This window comes from Taudactylus pleione, unplaced genomic scaffold, assembly GCF_031769625.1.
Source record: "Taudactylus pleione unplaced genomic scaffold, aTauple2 ptg000454l, whole genome shotgun sequence".
NCBI lineage: Eukaryota > Metazoa > Chordata > Amphibia > Anura > Myobatrachidae > Taudactylus > Taudactylus pleione.
Window position 1 is genome coordinate 16,737,662 of NW_028284856.1, and position 18,137 is coordinate 16,755,798.

General features: G+C 39.1%; 1 protein-coding gene across 4 annotated transcripts in view; it reads right to left on the minus strand.

Annotated features, from left to right (window-relative positions):
• PSD3 (pleckstrin and Sec7 domain containing 3) overlaps positions 1-18,137 on the minus strand; it is a 576,473-nt gene that overhangs the window by 215,355 nt on the left and 342,981 nt on the right. The window lies entirely within an intron of this gene.

An 18,137-nucleotide genomic window follows, 5' to 3' on the forward strand; every position in this document is an offset into this window, starting at 1 on the left:
GTCCTGAGGACCGAGTTTGAGAACCTGTGCACTATACTATCCACTGTACGATATATTGTTCTGAGGCGGATCAGAGCGATATATTCTACACATCATATAATGTGTATGCCCGATCCGTTGATTACAGCATCGTCCCATCTGCTGTTCTGCATGGAAGATGGGATGATGCAATGAACGATACAGTGCAGTTACATGCAGCATGTAACGATACAGGCTGCCATTGTATGCTGGATCGTGCAGTGCAATGTATTGTTACATCGCTGGATCGCACCATCGTATGCTGAGTACCCAGCTTAAGTTCCATACATTATAGCATGTACTGTAACAATTATTTTATCAGTACCCATAACATAAAAATGTGTTTTTAGCCAAGAATGAATACTAGAGAGGTGCTGAACACACACAAAAAAAACGTGTTTTCTTAACAGAGCCATGTTTTGTATCAGTCTTTGCTACTTTGTAAGAATCAATGAGACAAATTATATTTTCAAAAATAATTGCATTTGGCAGTAAGAACTAAATAAATAAGATTTAAAGAGACTGAGAAATATGCCTTAGATTGCAATATTGATTGAAATTTTGGCCGCAGATCTTCCTATCTCACTGCAGAAGGAATTAACCTCCTTAGCAATATAGACGGGAAGCAGTGAACAGAAGGAGAATGATTACTGTAATGTAAAAGGTCATTTTTTTCTGGTCTTGTTTTGCTGTCTTAGTAGTACTTTATTTTTCTGCAGTGTAATACCCCTTTTACACCAGAGCAAAAACCTGGGTTTTTGCTGGGTCTACCCGGGTCGCAGTTCAGTGTAAAAGGGTCCCTGAAAAATAACCCAGGTCAAGTGACCCAGCAATCCAACCCAGGTAGCTACCAGGGTTGGACCCAGGATGGACCCGGGTAATGGTGCAGTGTAAACAGTGCAACCCGAGTTATCTGCCCTGGGTCATGCCTAAAATGAGCTGATTGGTGGTTGTGGGGCATTCACCTCCCACTTTTTATGATCTCACAGGTTTAGCAGGGCAGACCTGAGTTCAGTGTGAACAGGGCTGACCTGGGAGTAACCCAGATCGAAGGTGCAGTGTAAATGGGTCTGACCTGGGTCTGACCAGAGTTGGAACTATGTCCAAAAACCCAGGTTGGACCTGGGTTTTTGGTGGAAAAGAGGTATTATTCTGCTTTAAAAGTGCTAAGAATTTGCAAGGCATGTTGTTGTTGTCTTAGTAACCCATTTGTCCATAAAGCTTATAGTTACACATATCTGTAAGAAAGCTACATTTAAAATCTTTACACATGTTGCTTCAATTACTAAATGTTATTAATATGAGAAAGCAATGCCGTCATTATCACTTAGTACTGTATTGCATTATCCTTAGGTGCCAAAATATGCATATCGTGATAAAATCATTTTCATGCTTTTGACGATGTGGTAATGAATTAACAAAACTGACAAAACCAATGTTAGCTGCTAACAGGAAGGCCCTGCTTTGACAAAAAAAATACAAAAAAACTACTAAGTACAAAATAAATCATTGGCTTTAGCGATGATGTTGATATTGGAATACTCAGGAAGTATGATGTCACTCAGATGCAGTCATGTGTATTTGTTATTTTCAAATTCAGAGAAGTGTGTTATGTTGGTGATAACCGTCTAATGGCACTAATCCACTGTTTAATCAAATTCTTACAAATATAAGAAACTCCTTCTGTGTTCCTCCCACTTGCACTACATCACTACTATTGCTCCGTTATGTAATGCACAACTTGGAATGGAGGGAGGTGTGAATCCCAATGTCTAATCAATGCAAATATGAAAATAATTCACTTATGTTATTTTAATATTGGCCACATTATTCCCTGCTAGAATGCAGCATGCAAAATTAATTTGTCATGTGCGATATTCAACTCCTTGGGGTATATTTACTAAAGTGCAGGGTTTTAGAAGTGGAGTTATTGCCCAAAACAACAAATCAGATTCTACTTATCATGTATCTAGCACCTTCTAGAATATAATAGCTAGAATGTGAAAAAACAGCACATCTGCTCAAAGTAGCCACACCATGCATAATCATAACTGATTTATAAGTAAGCATTGACTATGTATATTTGTTCAAATGTAGCCATTTATCATAGGACACCAATGCTTAAACTTCCTAGTGCTGCCTATAATAGGATTACCAGCTGTTACTGCTTCATGTCGTCACCACCTATTGCGCTTAATAGAAAAAAAAAGCTTATTAAAAGAAAAAAAAAACTTGAAAACTATTTATCACATTCAGCAACACATCTGGATTCAGAGAAGAGATGTAATTCCCCAGTGGACATTCATTTAAATTCATTTATTGAAGATCCACTCATGTAAACCAGGGACATTCATAAAATTCCACAGAAGACAATTTCCGTTGTACGTCTGGTTATTAAAGCGACATAGTAACGGTAAGAGTGCTAGAATGTTTGCCTCATTATTTCTAGTAGCTGCATAAAACTACTGAAATGATTTATATATGTACCTTTTCCTGCTTTATTGACAGTCACAGTAACAAAATGAAATGAACTACATACACCAAGAATGTCAATTAATTAAATGATAAGCCTACTTTTCAGGGTTAACAATAAATGGTTGCAAAAGAGTAAAACAGTGGTACTGTATGACTGCATTAGAGTTAGCACAAAAGAACATACTGCACTAATGCCACAAAGGTTCTGGAAATGTGATCGCTGCAAGTTTTGTAAGGGGCACCTGTTGGAGCTAGTGGAGTTGAATTTATAGTTACTGGTAAACCGGTAATATACCCACTTACCAGTGCCATCTCTCTTCACCTTATGAAATGTAGTCTTTTGTATGTGGTGCACATTTTCACATTTCAATCATCTAACTGGTCAACAATCTATTTAGCTGTTTAATACCTAATTATTGTACCCATTATTCTTATCTAATGGGTCCATACTTGATCCACAGCTTCAAACTTCACTGGTTTCTAAGATAAAGTCTATGACTGAGTAGTGTGCTATGCATATCACTAAGGCGTTTGCTGCCACATAACATGGATTTTGACAATATAAATATTAATTACAGTTTATAAAATCTCAAGGTTACTGGTTTATGCTTAGGACACAAGCTAAAATAAAACCTCAGACAATTTAAAAAAGCAGGGGATGTTTCATTTTATAGCAGTGGGACAAGATAACAAATCCCTGAAGACATTGCTTGCTTCCCACTGGAACAAAACAAAAGTGACTCTCCAGCTATAGAGCAAACATGATAACATAATTCATACCAGGACTTTTTTTCTTCTTTTTTTTATATACTTGCATTTTACACAGTACTAGTCATACTAGGTAACAAATAGCACTTTATTACCGAAGTAGTAAAGCACTAAAGTGCCACAAAAAAACCCCCCAACAAAAATATGAAACTAAATTGCACAAAACATTTTCAACAAAAGATGTTATTTTTGGACTGGTTACACTCCGATATCAATATCAGTAATTTATTTATGCAGAAACCACACAAGTACTTTTTTTGGGGAGGAAAGGGGTTAGAAGACTTTGGATTTTCAGAAAATACCATTAGTCCGCTTACTGCTTCTGTCATGGCAAATAATATCTACACAAAATGGACAAAAAAAAGAAAGTGAACAAAAATTCAGTGAGTCCATTCTTTCTCTAACCACCACCAAAGAAAAAGCCAAACTTTCCAAAAAAGTAAAGAAAAAGGAGTCTATACACAGATTTTCATAGTCAAAACTTGTAACCAATAATGCATTTTTTTTAAAATACATAAAATGAGTAGGAATAATATGGAAGCTCAACCAGGCAAACCATATTAAAAAACTAGACAACCTAACGCAGTGGTCTCCAACCCATAGCTCACAAGCTACCGTTAGTAGTACTGAGTCATCTAGGGAAGAAGTGACCTCTGAAGAGCGCTCCCCCGTGGCGTTGACGGTATGGGAGGAGCCACAGGGAGGCATGTCAGGTGATTGCCGCAGCCTCTAAAGCAATCATCTAATGTGCTTCCCCGTGGTTCCACCCACAGCGTCTACCCACGGCGGAGGTAGTGACTCCCGTCCAGCCCTGCCGGAAAATCACACAGCAGCCATGCCTATATCTTTTGCTCCTCTACTGCACTTACCTCTTTCGAGCCGGTAATTAATTAATAGTGAAATGTGCCTGTTCCTAAACTTTATGTACAAATTACAACGACATCACTGTAATAATTAAATGCATTGTTGTTTTCTTTAAAACATTTTTTTCATTTTCATTAAATGAGCTTTGTTCGAATATCAGCCAGATTTTTTTTCTACAATTTTAGTAGCTCTTCAGGAGGTATCATTCTCAAGTAGCTCACACCTCAAATAATGTTGACGACCACTGACCTAACGCATCAAATGAGGGATCAACTAAGGGGAGAAATCTGGGCATTACAACTTTCGAACTGTGGATAACTTAATGATTTCTGTAGTGTAGGGTGTTATTGTCTGTTGATTACCACACTATGGGGCCTATTCATCATAACTAAACTTTCTCTCATTGAGTTCTACCTAATTACCGGAGGAATTCATCATTCCTCCTCCCTATAACTATCTATTCCGAAAAGCTGTCATTTTTGCGATGACAGCTTTTCCGGAAATAGACAGTTATCCCTGCCTGCTCTAACTTACCGCAGCTGGAAACAGTGCTGCGCATGTGCTGTTACATCTGTAAAACCAGCGCATGCGCAGCACTGCCTACAGATGCGTTAAGCTTGTGTCCAGCCTCCGCTCACCTGCCCCCCTCCCCCCCCACCCCCGCTCACCTCCCCCCCGATCAGCACTTACCTGCCCGCACAGCAGCCTCCGGCTCTGTCTGCTATGCTGTCATGTGGTCTCCCAACAGCACACCGTACTGTTTAGAAAAAAAAAAAAAAACATTTTTTTTTCCTAAACTTTATTGTGTTCTGCTGGGAGAACACATGACAGCATAGCAGACGGAGCCAGGGGAGTGACCAGAGTACCGGAGGGAGACGCCGGGGGACCTGCCCACGCTGACACAGGTAAGTGTTACCTGCTATTCGCCACCTCACAGTGGTGAATAGTAACTCCATCAAATTCCGAAAATACAGAATTTTCGGAATTTGATGAATACCATAATTTCCATATCCCCATACTAATGTATGAGGAGTGTGGAAATTAACGCAGGGGGACTTAGCAAGGAGATATCAGTGATATCTCCTGTGTTAAGTCTCTTCATGAATACTAAAATAACGTTATTTAAGGAAAATGTCCTTAAAAACTTTATTTTAGTGTTGATGAATAGGCCCCTATAACAACTAAGGGAGTTCTATTGAAAGAGACAACACCCCTTTTTTCAAATGAGGGTGCCCCTGAATTTCCTGGCACCAGAAGGTATGTTAAAAAAACCCTCACACATCCTGGACTTCCTAATGTTTTCTGTATAGTATTGGTAAATATCTGGTGATCACACATAACGAGGTGACCCGAGTCTGTGGGTGACAAGATTGCTAAGATAGGACATTTGTGAGTTTTTCCTCCCTTTGAATTCCTGCAGTGCTGAGGATGAGTCCAACTCATCCATAGCACTTTTGAGGTATAATGTATGCTGAGGATGAGTGACCTTTATTCTTAAAAATTTAGTGTTTGCACTGGCACTTAAGATGCTGTATATGGTCTTCAACTCCCATCCTGTGCACTGATGTTTTATATGTATATGTTTTAATATTGTTGTGAGTACATTCACTTACTTTAAAAAGCCATAAATAAAAGGTAATACACTAGGATCATGGTCCTGTCTTTTCCATTTCTTTATTTAAGCTATCATTAAAGTTCATATGAAGAGGTCCAGCAGAGAGTGATTTCATAAGAATTCCCAGTACATCTGAAAACATCATAATATAAACAAAAATGATATGAGAACTCACATCCATTTCTGACAAATGAGTGCACTGGTTCTCCTATGAGGATTTTATTTTATTTCTATAGCATTTTATGGACTTTTAAAATCACTTTATCCATATAATTAGAATAACTACGTATATATTATTTTTGAAACATACAGTACACATACATGGACACTAATTACACAATATGTAATGTTGGGATGCTCTTCTAAATAAGGATGAGGGTACATGCTCTAAGCACAATGCAAATGTTACATTTGTATTGTTTAGTGTATATTTTGTAGTTTGGTGGCGCTCTCCAGCTATCTCTTGGTGTTTCGGAGCGTTTGAAAAGTTTAATTGTAATATAAACCTATATATAAACAGTCTATACGTTATATACTAGCTGAAATGTTTGCTATATATCCTCTGTTCTACATGTAAGATCTCCTTGGTTCCACAGGTGTGCTCCCGGCTCTAGTGTATCTCGTCTATGCATTGCTCAGTTGAATTAGCCCTACGTCTGATGAAGAGAGTGCTGTGCTTTATTATTTGTGCTTTAAAGTTTAAGAATGCTGTCTGTTCAGGCAACACACTTCAATACATGCAGTCTTTTATACAAGGTACTTTATTATAACTGACAAGGAAATGTGTGCACTTTTTAACGATACTTTGCCAATGAAAATAAAATTGCTAATTTGAGCTAATAGAGATTGCCACCTCATGCTTGTTATAGGTCAAATGGAAATGTCATTCTGCCATTTACTCTGGCCATCTCCCTGCTATAGTGGAAACTAGCCAATGCTATCTAGGACTAAGGGTATTTCAGCATCTAGCAAAGAACACATGCTGAACATTTTTTTTTTTTTATTATTATTATTATTATTATTATTATTATTATTATTATTATATGTTTTTTATTATTACAATATGTACTAGAAAGTTCTTGTCTTATAAAAATCCAACTCTGGTGCTACCACTAGAAGAACCTAGGTGGGCACCTTTGTAGCCAGTGTCTAGGAGGCACCTAAAACACTGATCAGCCTGGTTGCTAATGTGTAAGGGCAACAGCCAGCTGCTTCTTGCATGTGAAGCTCCTGGCTGCTCGTCCTCTATGTTATCAATGGGCTTGGCATGCAGTGCTGGGCTATGGGGTGATAGCCAACACTACACTCCCATGAAAAATAGACACCGCCCTGCTCCACACAAGGTTCAAAAACAGGAGGGCAGTGCAGTGCCTATAGGAAAAAGAGGCATGAGACAGGTCAGGTGGATGTGTCCAGATCTCTACCAGCTCTTAACTGCTGCAGGATTCAAGTCCTTTTGCAAAGGGAGAATGACCTGACACTGTACAGAAAATGTTTGATAATGCACCCTCTCCACTCCTTAGGGGTTTATTTATCAAGCAGCTAAAAGTATGGGGAAGTGGACCAGTGGAGAAGTTGCCCATAGCAACCAATCAGCTCCTACCTATTATTTTATAGACTGTACTTGATAAATGCTACTTCAAAGCTGATTGGTTGGCAACTTCTCCACTGGTTCAATCCTCCACACTTTTCACTGCTTGATAAATAGACCCCTTAATCTTATAATAATCTCACACTGCAAAAGTAAATCTCTGCAGTGCTCTGCAAAATAAGGTGCACCACTGTGCCTTTTCTGTATTTCACTGGGAACTCGTTCATTCCACACAAACACTCCCCTGCTCCTCTGAAAAGTTCGGAATCATCCTCTGCAAACCCAATCACCCTACTGAAAATATATGGGAATTCTCGCAAATCAAGGAGCACAGTGGTTCAAAAGCTGTATTTGCATAGTGGAAGAACTGTTTAACCATTAGTAAATGACTTCCATTGTGTATACATTGACATATCGTTCAAAATGGCCCGATTTATAAAATATTTCTTTCATTGTATTGGTTTTAAATGCTAAATTAATTCTGGAGCAAGTTTTACATACCAAAATAAAATAAAAATGCAAGTTTATCCGATTAAATGCTGAACTGAAGGCACTTAATGGATGAGACTTTTGATCTCGGTTGTCAAGGCTACAGTAATTGATAATATAATCATGGAAATCTAGGTCCCAACCCAAAAGAGGTTAGAACTCTGCTAAAAGCAGTAATCCCATCAGTTGAGTTTTTTACGTAAATCACTAAAACAACAACAATGTACGCTGAGGAGATAAAACAAACATAAAATGCTTACAATATAAAATTATAACATGAAATAAATGATGTGAAGGCTCTGCTCGCTAGAGATTAAAATCTAATCTGAATGATTTAGCATCATTTTGATGAAACGGTTGAGTAATACACCACTTCTTTTACTTAATCTTTGCTCAGCCTGTAAAATCAAACACATACATTAAAAGGAACCATTTACAGTTAAATCATGTCAAACTGAAGTGGGATAAAAAAATAGGGGGAGATTGAATTAGGCACAAGGTATGCGACATGCAGCTGCATGCATAGTGGGTAATTATAGGAGATAAACCTTGCTAGTGTTTTGCTCTCATCTCTATTGGGTGTGAGCAAAACTGAGCTGCGTTATCCTTCCCGGATAACCTATGTAGTATTAAGGTGTGACAGAACCTTGCAGCTATTTCCATTGCCTATAAGCACTAACAATTTAAATAGTAAAAAACAAGCATGTATTGGAAAAGTCAGGATATGGAGGGATGTAATGAATGTAAACATGTACACAATCATAGTGTGTGATTAAATATTTATATACACAACATGCAAGTTTAATGTCACAAGCAAAAGATACAAAACACCAATAGAGCAATCGCACAACTACTGTGATATGTTGTAGATGAAGCTTGTGCCATGTTTAAGCTTCATAATATAGGAAGAATACTTCAAACTATCTAATGATAAATAATTTAGATTCAAACATATGGTTTTCTCATCCCACACTTACAGTACATGTTTTGGGAAATTTAAACAGCAGGATGTAATTCCTGGCTCAGTCTGTAGTTTTAAACGATAGCATCGATATTTGTTTTATATACAATATCTGGAGCTCATACAGAAAAAACATAAAAGATTAATAAAGCACAAATTTTCCGCAATATTTGAAACCTTGCTAATGAGAATAATGAGAAGTTATAACAGCTGCATAGGCATAAAGTGTAGGTTTATCAAAGGAAAAATGCATGTACTGTATGTGCACATATATATGTGTGTATACACACACAATAGCATAGTAAATGACAGCACTCACAGTACTTCCATAGATGTGCTGGGTCATAAAAACGTATGTGGTCATCAACATTTCAGTTTAATAAAAATATTGTGACAAAAGTTTAATTAAACTGAAATGTTTACACTATCTACATAATATAATTTAGATTATAAGCTCCTAGGAGCAGGGTCCCCCTCCCCATTGTCTCACAGCCTTCTTCTCTAGCACTTCTATGACAGCCTTCACCTTCCCAGCTGTATTGTGTATGGAGAATTGTGTTGCTAATCGTTACTTGTGCTCTGTTTATAAGTTGGTTACTGTATTGTAACGTAATGTTCTGTGTACCCTTTACTGTATGTACGGCGTTGCGGACCTCTGGTGGCGCCCTATAAATAAAATGTTATTATAATAATTTAGGATGGCACCTGGGCAAATGATAGTTTATGGGATCATATATGTGTGCATATGTGTGTGTGTGTGGCATATGTATATATATATATATATATATATATATATACACACACACACATTATATATATACTGTACATATATGTATATATTAAAAAGTTGCAGTGTTCTGGCACTCACCAATTTCCATGACAGTAGTGCACCGGTGCCCTCCCTAGACCCTCAAGTCCCGTACATGGTAGTAAATAGATGTCAGCACTGTGTATTTTCGTAAATTCAATGATATTTAATCTCTTGAATTTACTAAAACACAGAGTGCCGCCATCTATTTACTACAGTGTATATACAAGGGGTAAAATAAGTATTGAACACATTAAAAAAAATTTCAGTAAATATATTTGTAATGGGGCTATTGTAATGAAATTTTCACCAAATGTCAGCAACAACCCATGCAATCCACGCATGGAAATAAATCAAAGTATAGATTAAGTTATGTATAATAATACAGGGAAAAAGTATTGAACACATGAAGAAAGGCAGGTGCTAAAAGGCATGAAAAGTCATGACACCAGCTGAAGTCTATCAGAAATTAGAAAGCAATCCTGCCCCTTGTCAGTGTAAATTAATATAAGCTGGTTCAGTCCCAACTGAAGGCCTATAAAAAGGTGTCTCATTACCAAGGTGTCACACAAGAAACATCTCATGATGGGTAAAAGCAAAGAGCTCTCTCAAGATGTTCGCAACCTTTTTGTTGCAAAACTGATGGGTCTTGTTTCAGCTTCTGAATGTTCCAATGAGACGTGTTGGGGCCATAATCCAGAAGTGGAAAGAACATGATCTCACCATAAACCGGTCACGACCTGGTGCTCCTCGCAAGATTTCTGACAGAGGAGCTACAATAATTATCAGAAGAGTTATCCAAGAGCCAAGGACCACTTGTGGAGGGCTTCAGAAAGACAAGGAATTAGCAGGTACCAAAGAAAACAATAAGTAATGCACTCAACCACCATGGTCTGTATGCACGCTAATCATACAAGACTCCATTGCTGAAGAAAAAGCATGTCGGAAGCTTGTTTAAAGTTTCCTGCACAACATTGGACAAGCCTGTGAAATGCTGGGAGAATATACTGTAGTCTGGTCAGATGAGACCAAAATTTAACTCTTTGGATGCCATAATACACACCATGTTTGGAGGAGAAATGGCACTGCACATCACCCCAAAAACATCATACCAACATTGAAGTTTGGAAGTGGGAATATCATGGCGGTGGGCTGTTTTTCAGAATATGGTACTGGCATACTTCATATTATTGAAGAAAGGATGAATGGAAAAATGTACAGAGAAATTCTTGATGAAATGAGGGTGGACATTTCAGCAAGACAATGATCCCAAACACACAGCCAAGGACACTCTCAATTGGTTTCAGAGAAAGAAAATAAAGCTGCTAGAATGGCCCAGCCAATCACCTGACTTGAATCCAATTGAAAATCTATGAAAGCACTAAAGATCAGAGTTCATAAAAGAGGCCCATGGAACCTTCAAGATTTGAAGACTGTTTGTGTGGAAGAATGGGCCAAAATCACACCTGAGCAATGCATGCAACTAGTTTCTCCATACGGGAGGCGTCTTGAAGCTGTCATTACCAACAAAGGCTTTTGTACGAAGTATTAAATAAATTTCAGTAAGTGTGATCAATACTTTTTCCTTGTGTTATTTAACAATATTACACATAACTTAATTTATGGACATCTATGGTTTTATTTCTTTGCATGTGTGGATTGCATGGGTTGTTTCTGACATTTGGTGAACATTTTATTACAATAGCCCCATTACAAATATATTTACTGTTGATGTGTTCAATACTTATTTTACTCGCTGTGTATATATATATATATATATATATATACATACACACACATATATATATATATATCCATCTAGCCTCCTTGCGTGTTAAACAGCCCTTCTAGTCGCGTGACTCTGGTAGTGTGTCTCAGCGGCTGTAACACTGTAACGTGGCGTCTCTCATGCAGATACACCCACAGTTGCACACAGAACATAGGCTGCATATCATTTTAATCAGCAGAAGCTGCTCGTGCAACCTATTCACATCGCTGTGTGAATAAGATGCATTTGATGGTAAAATGTTGCATGAAAAGAAGCTCTGCGCTACTTAGTCACACGGAGCTCCCGTATTATGTGTAGCGCGACTTTAAGCACACGGTGGATAGATGTATGTGGACACATCTGTATAAGGCAGGTGCAAAGTAATGCTGCAAACTAAGAATGCTTTAAACAAAAGTGTTAATAGTTTATTTTTATCAATTCTTTCTGTCTCTTCATGTTATCCCAGACAGACTCAATGATGTTGAGATCAGGGTTCTGTGGGGGGCCATATAATCACTTCCAGGACTCCTTGTTGTTCTTTACACTGAAGATAGTTCTTAAGGACATTGGCTGTATTTTTGAGGTCGTTGTCCTGCTGCAGAATAAATTTTGAGCCAATCAGACACCTCCCTGATGGATAAGTACCTGCCTGTATTTCTAAGCATTGAGGACACCAATAGTCCTGACCAAATCCCCAACTCTATTTGCTGAAATGCAGCCCAAACTAGCAAGGAACCTCCACCATGCTTCACTGTTGCCTGTAGACACTCATTATTGTATCGCTTTCCAGCCCTTTGGTGAACAAACTTCCTTCTGTTGCAACCAAATATTTGAAATTTTGACTCATCAGTCCAGAGCACCTGCTGCCATTTTTCTGCACCCCAGTTCCTATGTTTTCGTGCATAGTTGAGTTGCTTGGCCTTGAGTTGCTTGGCCTTGTTTTAGCCTTAAAAAACCAAAGAGTTTTTTAAGGCTAAAAAGTGGAATGTTATGCAATGGCCAAGTCAATCCCCTGACCTGAATCCGATTGAGCCTTGTTGCTTTTGCAGTATGCTTTGGGTCATTGTCCATCTGCACTGTGAAGCGCCGTCCAATGAGTTCTGAAGCATTTGACTGAATATGAGCATATAATATTGCCCGAAACACTTCAGAATTAATTCTGCTGCTTTTGTCAGCAGTCACATCATCAATAAATACAAGGGAACCAGTTCCATTGGCAGCCATACATGCCCAGGCCATGACACTATCACCACCATGCTTCACTGATGAGGTGGTATGTTTTGGATCATGAGCAGTTCCTTTCCTTCTCCATACTCTTCTCTTCCCATCACTCTGGTACAAGTTGATCTTTGCCTCATCTGTCCATAGGATGTTGTTCCAGAACTGTAATGGCTTTTTTAGATGTTGTTTGGCAAACTCTAATCTGGTCTTCCTGTTTTTGTGGCTCACCAATGGTTTACATCTTGTGGTGAACCCTCTATATTCACTCATGTGAAGTCTTCTCTTGATTGTTGACTTTGACACATATACACCTACCTCCTGGAGAGTGTTCTTGATTTGGCCAACGGTTGTGAAGGGGTTTTTCTTCACCAGGGAAATAATTATTCTGTCATCCACCACAGTTGTTTTCCGTGGTCTTCCGGGTCTTTTGGTGTTGCTGAGCTCTCCGATGCATTCTTTCTTTTTAAGAATGTACCAAACAGTTGATTTGGCCACACCTAATGTTTTTGCTATCTCTCTGATGGGTTTGTTTTGATTTTTCAGCCTAGTGATGGCTTGCTTCACTGCTAGTGACAGCTCTTTGGATCTCATATTGCGAGTCGACAGCAACTGATTCCAAATGCAAATGTCACACCTAGAATCAACTTCAGACCTTTTATCTGCTTAATTGATAATGAAATAACGAAGGAATAGCCCACACCTGTCCATGAAATATCTTTTGAGTTGATAGTCCCATTACTTTTGGCCCCTTAAAAAGTGGGAGGCACATATAGAAACCGTTGTAATTCCTACACTGTTCACCTGATTTGGATGTAATTACCTTAAAATTAAATCTGAAAGTCTGCAGTTAAAGCACATCTTGTTTGTTTAATTTCAGAGCCATTGTGGTGGTGAATAGAGGCCAAAATATGAAAATTCTGTCAATGTCCCAATATTTATGCACCTGTATTTATACACACTGTATATATTGTGAAAAGGATCACATACGCTGAATTAGAAGGTTCAAGCAGTTTCTTTATTCTCAGGCAGGTGAACTGCATTAGGTAAGCTTAGGACAGAATACACTTCACAGCATGGCAGTTTACAGTTCACAAGCAAGTTGGTAACACATCCATATGGCTTCCTATCGTAAACCCACACCCCCAGCCTATTGTCCGGGCGACTGATTCACCAACGGAAGCATTGTGGATTTGCACTGACACAACTTTAAAGACAGATAACAGGTGCTGCTAATTAGCCTTGCTTGTGGTTTACAACAGATCCCAGGAAAACCTGGACTGGATCTCATTACCATGCTATTTATTGCTCCATCTCTGCACAAACCTGCTGCTCCACATTAACCTCATGTGAAAGCATGCTATCCCTGTCACACTATAGTATATCAGGGGCGGATTGGGCCGCCGGGAAACCGGGGTACTTCCCGCTGAGCCGGACACCTATCTCATTAGCAGCCCCTTCACTGCTGTGACCGCCCTCCGAGTTGTGCCTGAGTGACTGGAAGAGAGGGCCGGCGATTTCGGGTGACTGGGGCCGGCTGAACATGGCAGAGGCAGCACAGTCTCTCACAGCTGAAAAGAAACACTGCTTAGCAGTTACCTCTTCCCACCACCAGGTGTCGCCCATTCTTAGGCTCTGCTACTCAACACAATGCGGCCTCCTCTAGACAGCAGCTGCGCAGCATCATTGGACTATTCCTGCTGTTCGATCGGAACTCTGCAGTGGAGACACAGTGCAGAAGGAAACAGGACCCACTCCTCTTTCACCAAGACCACCCTGTGACTGTGGGAGCAGTGAGACCAGCATTTGAAAATGGCTGGTAAGTGACCCTCTGGGGAGACTGGCAGGGCTGGTATAGGGAGGGAGTGTTAATTATCAACTCCCAGCACACACTGAAAGGTGGGGTATTTTTATCAATTACAATAGAGGGCACCTTTTAGTGATATGTGAGGGGGAATAATACAGTTCTCAGCACACTGTGTGGTGTTGTTATTATATAGGGGAGAGGGGACTGTATAGTGATATGAGAGGGAATAATACAGCTCTCAGCACATTGTGCGATAGTGTTATTATATAGGGGAGAGGCGACTGTACAGTGATACATGAGGGGGAATAATATAGCTCTCAGACCACTCTGTGGTGGTGTTATTATATAGAGGAGAGGGGACTGTATAGTGATATACCGTATGAGGGGGAATTATACAGCTCTCAGTACATTGTGTGGTTTTGTTATAATATAGGGGAGGGGACTGTACAGTGATATATGAGGGGGAATAATATAGCTCTCAGCACACTGTGTGGTGTTGTTATTATATAGGGGGGAGGGGACTGTACAGTGATATATGAGGGGGAATAACACAGAACATTCTTTCTCTGCATATTTACTTGCATTAATAATAACCCTACTGGTTGCACTGTGGAAGAAAAGAATACATAATCCATTCAGTGCATTACAATATAACACACCAAGTGACAAATGTCATTACAGTCACAAAAGTTACAAAGGGATATCAGATTTTCTTTTTTCTTTCATTATTAAATGTATAAATAGGACGGTAGAGAGCTTGTCTGGGCCCCGGTAATGCAGGGAGAATAGCATTATCATGGAGGCGTGGCCATACCCCCTTTTTTTGGGTGCAGGGGCATGGACCCAACCCTCTTGGCACCACTGCATAAGACCTGCCAAACAAGTATTATTTTCCTGTATTTGGAACATTGAACTAAAGGGCATTCAAGCATTCATGTGGAATAAACATGGGCATTTCGGACAGAACCAAAATGGACCAAATTGGAGCAAACACAGTCACAAACAATCAATAAACATAACAGTAAAGTGCTGCGTTTAGATATCATGTGCATCCCATGGGCCATACACACTGTATAAAGGGACGTGAAGTCAGGGTAGCCAGAGCCTGCCCTGTCATACTCTCTTTCAGACTGAAGAGTTTTGACTATAACAATGATTACAATAATACAAATAAGATATTTATAACTTATAAATATCTTCTCTGTATTATTCTGATTGTTTTTATAGGCAAAACTCACCAAAATTGCAGCACTCCCTGGAAATACAGGGAGAGATGAAAGATGAGGCAGAAAGAGCTCAGCCTCACCTATGATAGCTCATACACTGCCTGGAGCTGGGGGCTGGGCCATAAAGCAGTCATTAAAACACAGAGAAAAAGAGCTAATGGAGACATGCCTCACTGTGAGGGGAATATCAGCTAAGTGACCCAGGTGTTACTAAGGAGAGAGGTCACTATCGTCAGCTGTCTTCTCCAGCTGCCGTTATCTACTTCTCCTTACTAGGGATGGCCATCAACCATCGATGGACGGACAGACAGATATGGATATATATAAGTGTATATAGCCTTCAGGAACTGCAGTGACTGAACGAGAACCAACTGTCCCTCAAGTTTTCAGCTGAGATATGAATTTCCCTCATATAACGCCACTCTCAAATGATGTTATATAAGGTAAGTCTTTAAGGATTATTTTGTTGTTTTTCTGCTACCTGAATCGCTGAAAACATTAATCGCTGTAGAGAGCAATGACTTTGCTCTCTACAATGCGAGGTTGTAGGAGTCCAGTATTAATGGAGAAGATAATTGTGTTATCTTCTCCGTCAACCTTTTCCTACATAGGTGGGATACTAAATTTAATGATTTAAGTGAAATGTTGATTGCTAAATAGACACCAAAATGTTTTACTGTACTTAGCAAGAGTACTTTAAAATTGTAGGTCACAATAACCAGGGCGTGTCTCAAATAAAAACAGTAAATTTGACTGGCAGTGAACATTTAGAAAAATATCTGTCACAGCGATCAGTGATCGCTTGGCAACTGCCTCAGGATTTTCACACTGAACAATGTCTAAAACTAAAAAGCAGTAAGAATAACAACAAATATGCTTTAAAAATCTGTCTGTATGATCTTATATACTATGTTTATATCTGTAGCATAAACATCATATGTACCAGATCGTAATAAATGTATAGTTGCAAAGAAAGATAAGATCCTTTGGGCATTAATAATAATAATTAATGCCCAAATGTTAGACTGAATTAATATTGAATGACAAATATAATACTCTGGGCTTTCATAGTAAACAATGCTTAAAGGAAAAATACAAAACACATAAAATAAGATTTACAGTTAATAAATCATACTAATTATTAAAAGTAGTGAATAATTAAAGCCAAAATCTTTCATGTATCGGTCAAAATGCACACTGTATACTGACAATACCAATGTAACTTTGTTGCAAAGTGTTATAGAGTGTTTCCTACCACCTCCTTCATAAAACAGTGAAAGTGGTATTTTAAAACTGCTCTAAAACTAAAAAGCATTAGAACATTTGAGCTTATCACTTTAAGATGGTTTTAGAAGGGCCAATATTGTAACAATATTGGGATAGTGGACCTTCTGTGTCAGCAGATGTCTGTGTCATGTTGTTACTCATTGGTTGAGGCATAGACTCATCGGGCTGTTATATAAATGACATTTCCTAAACGTTCTTATTTGAGTAGTCATCTACTAAATTGGCTTCACATATTAGCTTGTGTGGCCTCATTCTAAACAACTGGACAGAATCGACATTGCAGTGGGTTTGTACTATACAGGTATATTACAAATATGGTACCATAACAGTCTGGTTTTTCATGATACTCAAAATGCATAATGCACATTCGAGTGCATAAACACTCACATAGATGAGAGAATGGCCCCCAAAAACAATCTGTATCCCAGGTTAAAGAGGAAGTGTAATCTTCCATATTTGCTACAGAACATAATGAGGTTGATGCAGAGGGAGAACTACAGATGTGTCCTCATACATCTAGCCTCCATGTGCGTAAAAAAACTGCCCTTCTAATCGCGCTATGCCGTGGCTTGACTCGGTAGTGCCGAGCATCTTTTTGTGTGACTTTTTACCTTCAAATGCGTCTTATTGACACAGCAATGCGAATAGCTAACCCAGGCAGCTTCTGCTGATTAAATAGTAACGTAGCGTTTTGTATGTAGATACACCCGCAGATGCACACAGAGAACATAGGCATGCTGCATATCATTTTAATCAGCAGAAGCAGCATGTGCTTGCTATTCACATCGTTGTTTGAACAAGACGCATTTGAAGGTAAAAGGTGGCCCGAAAGACGCTCTGCGCTACAAAGGCACACAGAGCTCCCGCGTTATGTGTAGCGCGACTTATAGCGCATGGAGGATAGATGTATGTGGACACATCTGTACGTCAGTTTGCTAGCGGAAAATACATAAAATCGCATTTTAGTCCACTTGCGCCTGGAGAGATGGGACAGGAAGGGAAGAGGGTTGTACCTTATGCAATACAGAGTATCTATATGTATAATTGAAGCCTAAAAGCCAATGCCTATTTTGCAAGCAAAACAAATGGTCACCATTAACTGTATGCCTAGCGTAAAGCTGCCGTATATACTACTGGTGCCGGCCTGCACTAATCTTGCGATAGTTGCAACTCTGAATACGGCTGCAATTGCGGATTTTTTTATAAAAGCAATTGTGGCCCACTCAGCATCAACCCCAATAT